This window comes from Xiphophorus couchianus, chromosome 7 (assembly GCF_001444195.1).
Source record: "Xiphophorus couchianus chromosome 7, X_couchianus-1.0, whole genome shotgun sequence".
NCBI classification, from domain to species: domain Eukaryota; kingdom Metazoa; phylum Chordata; class Actinopteri; order Cyprinodontiformes; family Poeciliidae; genus Xiphophorus; species Xiphophorus couchianus.
The window spans coordinates 12,186,436-12,198,502 of NC_040234.1; positions in this window are offsets into that span (position 1 = coordinate 12,186,436).

Consider the following 12,067-nt stretch of genomic DNA (forward strand, 5'->3'; position numbering starts at 1 on the left):
CCTCTGCTCACCTTTTGTCCCTTTTAGTGCGCTTCCCATGTCTCCTGTGCTTCAGGACTGTGCTTTGCAGTTTTATCCCCACCTCGCACTACATTCCTGTCAGGTTTCACACTCTGTGAAAGAGCAATTATGATTTTTTTTTAGCATGGATTGCAATGTGTGTTAAATCTTATTACCAAGCAGAATGAGCTTTTTTACAAAATAAAGAATATCTCTTTTTTTTTCAACTCCTGAAAAAGTAGTCATCCAATCTTAGTGTTACTTTATCTGTTTTTCAAAATGTGAAACTACTTATCCTCCATCCTATTTACCCTGGTGGCCACAACTCGCATCAAAAACCATTTGTTGTTTTTGCTGTAGCATCACTGCCTCATTTTAATTATATTTTCTACTTTGTGAGACTCAGTTCAATGACCTTAAGTGCTCCCTGTTGGTCTAATCATTGTGTAATTTAATGCAGGAGTGGGTGGGCATGCCATCAGCTCAACAGTATAGCATGTGGAGTAAGGTGGATCTTCATCAGTGCAGACAGAGAGTCTGAACAGCATAGCATGAGATAAAGTTATACCATCACTGGGTCATTGCCAAAGAAGTTGTATTGTTTTTTGCAGCAGTGGAGCATAATGTGGTGTCTGAGGCTTATATCTTTACAACAACAGGGCAATAAAATGCAAATGTTTTGTCTTTTTACCAACTCCTCAAGAAGAAAAATTGTTGACTGCCCTAAAACTCATTAGTAGTGAACTATTTTGCATAATTATCCATGTGCATGTAATTGTAACAATGTTGCAGAGAGAAATGTTAGCGTAGATGCAAAAGGTGAGGGGGGAAGCACCTAAATAAGTTTAAGATTAATCCTTGAGCCTCGTGCTGCTTTTTTGAAAAGAGTAATGAAGAGACATGCTTTCATGAAGGAGTTTTCAAAAGACTTGAACTGGAAGAATTCACAAAATTTTCTAACAGTTGCTTTTTTTGAGTGTTTTTTAGTTGGCGACATTGGCAAGTCAAGCAGCAATTGAGAGCTTACAGTCAAAAACAACCAATCAGAGCCAGGAGGAAGGTCTTAGCCCCATCAATCATGCTCATGCATGTGCTGCTCAATGTGCTAATGTTGGAGAAACAACTAACTATTACAGGAAAACCGCTAACTGGATGCTAACTAGCCTGAGCATTCATGGAACGCTCCGCTGTGGTTAACTAGCTGTAGCATTTCAGAGAGCAAGAGGGGGTGTTTGAGTAGCAGGTACATGAGCATGATTGATAGGGCATTAAAACCGTCCTGCCGGCTGTTTGGTTGTTTTCCACTGAACACTATATTTCTGTAGATTACAGGCCCATACGGAGGAGGCACATTATCTGTCTCATATTGTATATATACAGTATGTTAGTGACAGTTTTAACAGATATGTAGAAAACATATTTTATAAAAGTTACATACAGCAGCTTTTTATTGCATTGTCACCCTGCCCTGATCATAAAGTTTCAAGGTGCCTCCATCCTCTCTTTCTATTCGTTTTTTTCTTCCATGTTCTACATCTGTTTTGTTTCGTTGCTCTGCTGGTAATCTCCCTGGTATCTGACTGATGTAAGCTGGATGTAATACCTTTAATGACTGCATGTTGCTGATAAGATAGATCTTTTTGAGCTCTCTGGAAGCCTCATGTCAACCTCTCTAAAGCTGCTTTAACGTCTCTAGAGGAACATTGCAGAAAGAGTTGGGCCTGTCTATTTCAATAAGAAGTAGAGCACACAGCAGCGCCATGAGCACGTAACTGAGCACATATACTGTAACTTTGTCCTGTCCCTGTGTATATTTCTGGTACCAGAGGCTGATACGGTGCCACACTCCCTCTCCCTGCAGTTCTATCCTGTCTAAGTGGTAAAGACAAGATGAGGACGGTCGTTGCCTGTAAAGCAGCCCATCCCCAGGCAGGCAGGCAGGCAGGCAGGCAAGGCTCAGTCTGGTCCTTCATTATATGACCACGCCCGCCTGGCACTAGTTTGGAACTGGGTTGTTTCCATGACGACCAAGCATTTGATGGACAGGTCTGTGTGTGTGATGCCCAGGCGCCTGTGTGAGTTAGCAACCCTCTGCTGTCTGCTGAACAGGATGTTAAAGATTTGGCATGTTTGGATGTCTACTCATTAATATATTTATTGCGCACACAAGGCCCTTCTGTATGCACACACGCCCTGTGAGGCTTTCACTGTCGGGCCAAGTGTAGGGATTAAAGAATTTGGAAACAGCTAGCATTCAGCAAATCTACTTTTAGATACAAACGCCTACTCCGTACTTTCTAACAGCCAATCACAAAGCAGAAGACACAGAAGAATTTGAGTGTCTGATGCGTGAAATTCGGGTTTAAAGCCTTGTTCTTTTCTTTTTTCCTTTTTTTTGCATTATCCTTAGACAAATAATGGTCTTGGATTCCAATGTAGAAACTTTGTGGATATACTTAATTACTTGAAGGAGTCAAACACTGAGCAGTGCTTACAGTTTTTACCAATACATGTCCTGATTGTTAGAATATTTATTCTATTAAGCAACTGGAATCAATTGAAAACAACAAAAAATAGTAATTTTCCTGCATTATATAGTTGCAACTAAAATTTCGGTAAAAAGTATTGCAAATTTTACAAGATATAGTGAAATTTTATTTTCCCCAATAGATTTTTTGACTTCATTGTGCAAATTAATGTAACTGCATTTTAAAAAGTGCATCTGTTAGGATTTTGTGTTGTTTTGAAGTTTGTTTATTGTTTTTTATTCCTTAGTCTCTTTTATTAGATCAGTCTTGCTCTGTTTCACCTTAGTTCAGTCCCACTAGTTTTGTTTCTAGGTTAATTATGTTTCTTAGGTTTAGTTATTTTTTGAGCAAATTTTTTATATGAATGTCTAATTAAAAATGTGAAGGTGTAAGTACATTTCTGGGTTTGTTTGTACAGATTTTACGTTGTGTAGACATTTCATATTTCAAATTCATAATAATTAAATTTGTACACCAAAATCCATCCATCAGTCAGTTTCATATAGCAGTTTGTTGCATAATCATCCTGCTCTGGAAAAAGAACGGTTCAGATGCATCACTGAAAACTGAAAATATGTGACACATTCAAGCACAATTTGATAATAAGTCAAGTTTTCAGTGAACAGCTAAAATGATGAGTCACACATGACTGAGAATGCATGTACTTATAGCTGCGGTCAGATTCTGACTTGTGTCTGTAGTGAGATAACCTGACTGTGTAGCCAACATATGACTTGAAGCTGTTTCTTTTGTGAAGTGCCATGAATATATGAATAAGTTAAAAAATTCAGTTTATTTGTGTCTTCATATACTAGCGCACTGTATTTACGTAAAGCATAAGATCTTATTCCTTTCATTCGTTTGCGTTAAAAGAATTTTGATCAGTTTTCTGACATTAACAAATTTTCAGTCACTGAGCAAAAAAGTGGAAATGAAAACTATACACTTTAAATAGAATAACATAATCATGACTGCACTTCAGTGTTTTAAAGATTTGGAAGATAAGCTGAAGAAAAACGCCTCTTAGTACATAAGCTATAGAGCAACCTTTTCAACCATGCAACAGAGAAAGGACATAAGTCAAAATATATTTTAATTCAGTATTGAATTAAAATATATTCAATATATATTGAATATATTCAATAACATAGATGATGCTGTAACCAATCATTTTAAATTGGTTACAGCTTATTAAATGTGTTTGAGGGTTTTTAGGGTTTTATTTACCATTGTAAGGTTAAGAACAGAGTCTGAAGTGGAAAGACTGACATGATGAACCATTATAACAAGTAGTCATGTTTGGACATGTATGAACTTGAGGACATGAAGGGGAAATGGAGCCTTTTGCAATACTTGGTGTGATTAACGAGTGGTGGCGATTGCTGCACCACTTCCTCGTCTTGAAAAAGGACAGGGAGATTCTAAAAATATTCTGAGGGAAAAGATTAAATCACACTCTTTCTCTTTCTTTTCTTGCAGAGAATGCATGTAAAGCTACCAAGACTGAAATTCACTCTGATCTAAGCTTTTTTTGCTGCTATTTTCTAAGTGCCTGAATAAACATGCTTGGCAGTGAAAACTAGCCAGGCTTTCTTTGAAGGATCACTGGGTGAGTAGGATGAGTTCTTTCATTTCTTCCCATATCCTCCATCTCGGGCAGCACAAAGGAAGAAACCTTAGTGATATGGCAGGTTTCCAACTCTTGCTTCTAAAGAAATGGTCATATTCTGGTTCTAAACTGTAAGTGCAAAACTGAAAACCTGTTTAAAGGGAGAAATATTTTTTAAAGCAAACCAGTCTGGGTTAAATATTTAACAAGACAATAAACAGAATTATGAATAATAAAAAAAATAACTTCAAAAATAAAATAAACTCATGGTTTTACAGTGCATAAAACTTGTATGTTATTTTATTCAATATTTGGAAAAGTGTTTGCAAAATCTGGCGCTTAGATGAAACTATGTGAAAGAAATCTGCCAGGCTTAGTGCAGTGCTGGAAAACATACTCTGCAAGACTTCTGAACAGCTCCAGGCGGGTTTGGAAAACTCTGGATTGGTGGTTTAAGTCGGTACCAAACACTGCACTCTGAATTCAGAACCAGATCTGAAGAAGGTGAAATAAATAAATAAATAAATACAAAATTTTTGCTTGTAATTTTGGAAACATGTTGTCAGTAGTTCATAGAATAAAAGAACAATGTTCATATTACTCAAACATTTACTTATAAGAAGAGAAATAAAAAAAAAACCCTGATAATTTTAAGTGGTGTCTTAATTTTATACTGACTGACCAATTACTTTATTAGATAGTGACTGGTTGGAACCTCTTTTGGCTTCAGATCCGCTTCAATTCTCTGTAGCAGCACTTTAACTAGACTTCAGAAATTATCATTAATTTTTTTTATACTCATACTGTCACAATCTCATTATCCTTTTGCCTGCAGATCCATGTACTACATCTGCACAGAGTGCAGCGTTATTGTAATGTACAAGAAGTTAGTTTGGACTTATCTGTGCTTTGGGACGTTCTTTATTATCCTAGCAGAAGTAACCATCAGAAGATGGGCAGACTCTGATCATAAAGGGATCGTTGTGGTCAGTGTTAATACTCAGGTAGGCTGTACCAATAAAACAAGGCCGGTATCAAGGGACCCGAAGGAATCCAAGAAAAAAAATCATCATTGCACCTTTCTGACAAGCCTGAACCATTGATGCAAGGCAAGATGGAGCCATTAGTTCATGTCGTTTAAATTCTGATCCTATGTCATATTTCATAGCAGATGGACCTAAACGTAGGCAGAACAAAGCAGCTAATAATGATTACTGATTTTAGTGATGAAAAAAACACATGCACGGGAACAGGAAGTTATATAGGAAGTTAAACTTGAATGAGTGTAGAGTGATTTTGAAACCAGGTTAGTCTAATCAGAGAAATGCAGAGCAGAGGAAAGATGACGACGAAACACAACAACACAGAGGGAGATGATTTATAAAACAGAAAAAATGAAACACTAATCAAAATACAAATTAAGAAACTAAACACAATTGAATTAGCTGAGTCTGAAAGCACTGAATCATTGTAGTTTGCAAGATCTAAACTACAATAGCAACACAGAGTCATGACCTATATTTAGCAAGACATAAATAACAATTATGAAAATCCCTACACAATTCCAACACAAACACAAATCAAAACGTTAGCGGATCGCCACACCCTACCCTCAGCTGCTGGAGTCTATTTGCAAGTTCAAGTTTGATTTGTGTGTTCAGAGATTTTGCATGCCTTGGTTGGAATGAGTGATTGTTTGAGCTGCTGTCACCTTTCTCTCATCTTTCTGAACCATTCCCCTGTAAACCTGAGAGATGGCTTTGAGTTAAAATCTCAAGAGATCAGAAGTTTCAGAAATACTGACACGTCCAGCATAAAACAATCGTTCCACATTCAAAGTCGTCTAAATCCCCTTTCTTCCTCATCGTATTGTTCACTTTCAATTTCAGCAAATCATCCTCATCACGTCTACAGTCGCTGTGATCAACTTATTTGCTTGTTTCAACAAGTAATTAATTTAGGCATACCTAATGAAATTGCCAGTGAGTTTCTGTCTCTGTTCTGTACATACAAAACACATGATTCTTTGTAAGTAGTGCTGAAGCATAAAACAAGGAGCTGTAAGCCTTTGTAATAAGGAAGCTGCCTAATCCATCAGAGGGCTTTGAGCAACAAGGATTTGCATGACAAAACAAATATTGTGAAGCACCACTAAGATGATGTGATGGACTGAATCGAACCGGCCTGGCCTGCTGCATAATTTAGCAGCACGACTTCATCTTGTTATGCTAAAGCACCCCAAGCGCAACAAGTAGGCAGCAGATATGTGTGGCGTGATTGGTTGTCAGTCGTAGTAATGTATAATTCATTTCTCATGTGGCTTTCTTAAGAGCAAGATGGTAATTATTTTAACATATGTGTTCGTCTCAGACTGACGCTTCACACTGACCCTGCCAGCTGTGCAGTCACAATGTGTGCAGGAATATGACCCAGAGTAAAAACGAACCCAACGTGTGACCACTTGGACTGCCAAAGCCACTATTGTTGCTTTATGAGTGTGTGGTTAGGAGCAGTGCTGTGCAATTTCACTGCAGCTCTGTTTGGACTTTGAAGACTTGTTTCCTTTCCTCCCAAATTGGCCAGACTCCCCATAAGTTATAATGAGGGGGAATAGGAAGCCAAACTACAGATTTGAAATGGTAATTAGTAAGACTCCCTGCTACTGAGGGAGGCAGAGGGGCTGATTTAGCAGAGCAGAATTAAAGATTGGAGGATAGTACAGGACCCATTTAGATGACTGTGGTATATTTAGCTGTGTTACCCAGAAACAGGAATGGAGCAAAGTCATATTTTAGAGGATAGATCTACAATAACACATTACAGATTACAGATTACTTGGGCCATGCTGCAGTCCACTCAGTAAAGAAAGGACTGCTATTTTTCTACAGAATATTGCCCTGTTTTATTCTGGTCAGTTTGTGTCTTTATTAAATTATGAAGACAAAAAAAAGAAAACGCCACACCAAAGCAAATACAACCCAATTAAGATACATTCTTCTAATTTGCATGCCTGCTTTGTTTGCGGTAGAACGGCAAATACCCAGACAGAATGTGTGGGACAATAATATGCCTCAAAGGATGCCATTATGTCCATGTGACAGTACATTTCTCCCCAGCTAATTGTTGCTTCCTTCTTCTTCTTTTTTTACTTTCACTAATTAGTAAAGTATGTAGGGCGCTTGGAGTTCATCTGCTCGACTCTGACATGGTAACTCTCTCATCTATTCTCCCTTCACTTCCTTGTATGCCGAGGCTGAGTATTTTCAGCCGCCTCAAGCGATTCGCTAACAACATGCATTTAAGAGCGTTGTAATGACTCATATCATATTCTAATTATTAATGTATGACTGAGTCTTCAGATAGTCTTTCTGCTTACTGAGACTCTGCAGGATGCTTTTAGAGTTGTTTACCTGCCAGGAAACATTTTCACCATGCATTGTGCCAACCCCGCACCTATTAGGTTATTGTAATAGAGAAGAGCGAAAATATTTATGCCTTTGTTGCTTTAAGCTCACATTTATATTCTGGATATGTGCTTTTTGATTAAAGGGGGAAGCAAAGTTATGCTTTACTGTACTGCAGGTTTTACTCTACCAATTTATTTTAATCCATTTAATATTAATGAAGCCCTTTTGCCTCAGTATAAAGCATCTGAGCACCACTGACATCTTTATTAAGTTTGTATCGGTCTTTGAGTGGATGTTGGGACAATTGTTGAAATTATTTTTAATTCCAGCAGTTCTGTTAAAAAAGTATTTGCCCCCTTGCATATTTTCTTTTGTTCTCGCTTTTTGTCGCTTGTAAAATCAAACAAAGATTTGAGGAAATACAAAAGCTGTTTTCAAATGATGATTTCATTTAACCCTCCTGTTCGTTTTGGAGATACAAACAATAATGTCCGTGGGTCAATTTGACCCGGGGAGTGTTTAATCATGCAATTGTGTCAGAAACCAAAAAATTCCTCCAAAACATTTTTGTATCTGATTATTAACTCCAATACTAAGCATTTCAATCAATATTTGTGCAATGGTGTTATTTTATTTCTCACAAATAAAGGATCAATGACAACAACTTACTCGTTTATTCATTTGGACATAAAAAAATTGAATTTAAATTTTTTATGTCCACTGAAAAAACCCTACAAACAAAAAAAAAAAACAATAATAAAAGTTTCATACAAAAAAAATACTTCCAACTACTTTCAAAAGAATTTTTAAACTTTAAAACGGGTCAATTTGACCCACGACATAACAGGAGGGTTAATAACCAAATTAGCTTGAGTTCACTAACTAATGGAGGGACTTCAGTATTTTTCCATTGAGTAGAGTAAGTTGTCCTGCTTGCTGTCATGACGTTGAATGCTTCATTAGTTTTCATCCACATGTCATGGAACGCAAAGCATCCATGGATTTTACTTTTCTTTCGTTAATAGGCAGAATTTTTTCTCTTGGCAAATATCAGGACATTTCCTGTCAAACGTGAGGTGGGTCTTTTCAGTTGTTTTCTCTCTTTTATGAGTGTTTTATGAACTCTGACCTTAACTCATTCAAGTGCTACTGTACTTTAGATGCTGCTCAGGTTCACTGCTCCACGTTTTCTCCATTTATGTATTGCAGCTCCCACTGTGGTTCACTGGAATCCGAGAGCCTTAGAAATTGCTTTGACTTTTCCCAGGCTAGTATATGTCAATAATTTTGTTACTCATAGCTTCTTGAATTTCTTTCAAGTTGAAGCAAAAAGGTTTATCACAAATATTTTATGATTTAACACAGGGGGATGACTACTTTCCATTAATTAATGAGCTAATGATGAAAACATTGATGCAAATAAGATGCTAACATAAGATGCTAACATAAGATGGCTTCATTTTGTCTCTTAGTAGGTGTTTTGTTTAGATCGAACTTTGGGACTCAAAGTTTCATCTGTAAATGATGTTGCATCAGATGAAACCTTCTTCTACTTACAAGTCAGAAACTTTGCAGGGTTTGCCGAGTGTCGCCAATGACCAAGCTACTTTATTTTTTTGAAGACTTGTAAAATTTGATGAACATAAATTGTGGCAGAGAATCATTGTATCATTCCAGTATATCTTATATGTACAGAATCTGGAGTATTTGTTGGATTTCGAGGCAGCTGACAAACCTCTTTTGTTCCAAGTAAGAATTCCCATTTCATTTTGCATCAAAGTTGATTTTTCCGACTTGGACGTCAGACGAGAACACAGGATTAAACCCTAACCTGAGTAACCCTTTCTGCATCCAGTTAAGTAAACAACTTAACTAGCTGCCATGCTAACAGTTCTATCACAATGAAGCAATCAGCTGGTGCAAACCAACTCAAAGTAGTGGAAAAAATGGTCACTTGAACTGGATGACTGGTTGCTTGGTCAGGTACTTGCAATAGAAAATGATTTTGGTCACCCTCACTTAGCATTATTCCCTGAAGTTAAATCCTCCACCTTTTCTCTGTTACTCTTCCTGCAGCAGAATATAACCGGACTCTAATACAAAGCGTTTGTACCATTGTCTTACAAGCATCCCTCAGTCAGTTCCTCAAAACTGATTGCTGAGAATTTATTAGCTTGTGCAATTCAAAGTCAGTGAGTGTGAATGAAGATAAAGATATCTGCTGCTCTCTGTGCATTTGTATTTTTCATAATTCCAAATGCAGCGTTCAGGAGAAAGAAAAACCATAATAAACAAATAAAAGACATGACTTTCATCTGATTCTTTAGATTATCAAGAGTTTATGTGCAAAACAACGAAACAATACTTCTGTAATTACTTCGTATTCTTAATCCAGGTACTCTGTCCAATCTAAAATTGGACAAATAACTTTGGATAAGAGATGTGAAGATAATCATCAGTTTTGAAAATAAAGTGTGAGCTAATTGGCACCTAAGTGATCTGATGAACATTCAATCTAAGTATAACTACGAGGGTTGAGCTGATCCAGACATCTGTCAAAGATGATGCCTCGGCTTCTCCTTCCAATTATCTCGTAATAACAGGTCTGAAAGCACCAGATTAAAGACCAGCTGTTGGTGAAAACTCTCTTTTTTTGTTGTTGTTTTTTCATTATTTTCCTTTCAGGTTTAGTTAACTGCCAAAAGAAGTGGAGTTTGCTTCATGTTTTTCTGTCGGTACTTTCTGCTGAACTCCAGCAGAGGAGAAAGATTGAGGTGGGAGCGCATGGATTCTCCCACAGCTGCATGAAACAACTCCCAGCAGATTTCAGACATTAAACCAGAACAGCAGGAGGCTGAGTTGGTGAAGCTGTCTGTACAAAAGCCTGCTTGAGATTCAGAAGAGCCAGAAGGAAAGTTATTACAAATGGAATCAGCGACATGGCCTTTATTAAGTCTGCATGCCTGCTGCATTGTGCGAACATGAAGGGTGAACATTTTGTCCAATGAGACCAAGCACCTGTTTCTGGTCCGTATAAATGGTAAGGTCAAATATTTCAGATTTTCTTTTACCTTCTTTTAAAAATTATTCTTAATTGATCATCTCTAAAATAACAAATGAGATTATAAATACTTTCCTATTTAAAAAAAAACTTCTAAAAACTAAGCAATTTAAAAATATAACAAAGAAAGGCTTTGTGCAAATTTTTCAACTATATTCTGGACAAAAATGTTTGTTATTTGTTGTTATTTATGTGTCTTTTCAGCATATTATAATACACTCAGATACAACTTTAAAGTATCTAACTACAATAATACAAAAATCCAGAACAAAAAACCATGGTCATGACCTAACATACCATTCTAAGCTATGCAGGTGCTCTATCTGCAGTGATGAAGAATCCTAGGCATTCTTACTCCCTTATGTTTGTGATCAGCCTTTAGCTTTCTGTCTCTAGATCTGCAAAGAAATAAATGAGGTGCCAATGAAACAGCATCACATCTGAACAAGTTGGACACTTTTTCTAACAACCTTATACAAATGTTTCTCTGTGTTTTCCTGTCACTAACTGAAGTATAAATACAGAAACTACTTCTTTTTTTAGCACGCTGGTGTGATATTTAAGTCTGTGTTCTAAGAAGTCGATTTTACCCTTTTCTTTACAGAACGTCTTACCCTTTCTCTCTGTGAGAGAAAAGCAGAAGTTACAGACAACTCAGTTTAGCAAGTGATTGAGTTATTTTACTCTCAATTTTCAGTTTTATATAATGCAGTACCACAGAATACTAAATGTCTTACTAAACAGCATGTTATTGATGTAAAGTATTTTTGAAGAGTGCCCAAGTTTGCAGCAACCCCCTGCATTCTTCATTTTCCCTCTCAGGATTGATTTCAGACTTGGCAGCGGCTCACACTGTGAAAAGAGAAAATCCATCTCCAGTAGCACACCAACACCCAGGCTGAAGGTTGGTGTTTTAGTTCAGGTTTTTTTTTTGTACTTTTCATGTGAATTCCTGCTTCAGGCTCGCCAGAGGCAACCATTAATGACTGGAACGGGCGACTTTCTACGCACTCGGCCAAGTGCAAAGATGGCTTGGGAAAGAGTGATGCACCGGTCATTAATGATCTATTTAGGGCCTGACACTAGCTGGCATCCCTTGGCATGATATCCTGGAAAGGTCACCGCTGCGTGAGAAAACTGTTTTAAAAGAATCACATGCTTGGCTGGACTGCTTTGGGTGCAGAGTGACCAAAACAAGGAAGATGAATTTGGCCACAGAGTTTCAGACGAAATAGAGAGAAAGAAAAAAAAGATGAGCAGCAATCACAAGCAGATTCACTTTCACTATTTCAGTCAGTCGTTGTTCCCTCCTCACTGCAGGTGTTTATCTCACCGCTGTGGTTTTGTGGTGGTTAATTTAAAGAGTGTTTTATTTATGGGATTATTTACTCTGGAGACAAATATGGAGAAGATCAAAACCTTTTCTTACATTATTCCCACTGCAAAAGTGAATGTGTCTGGA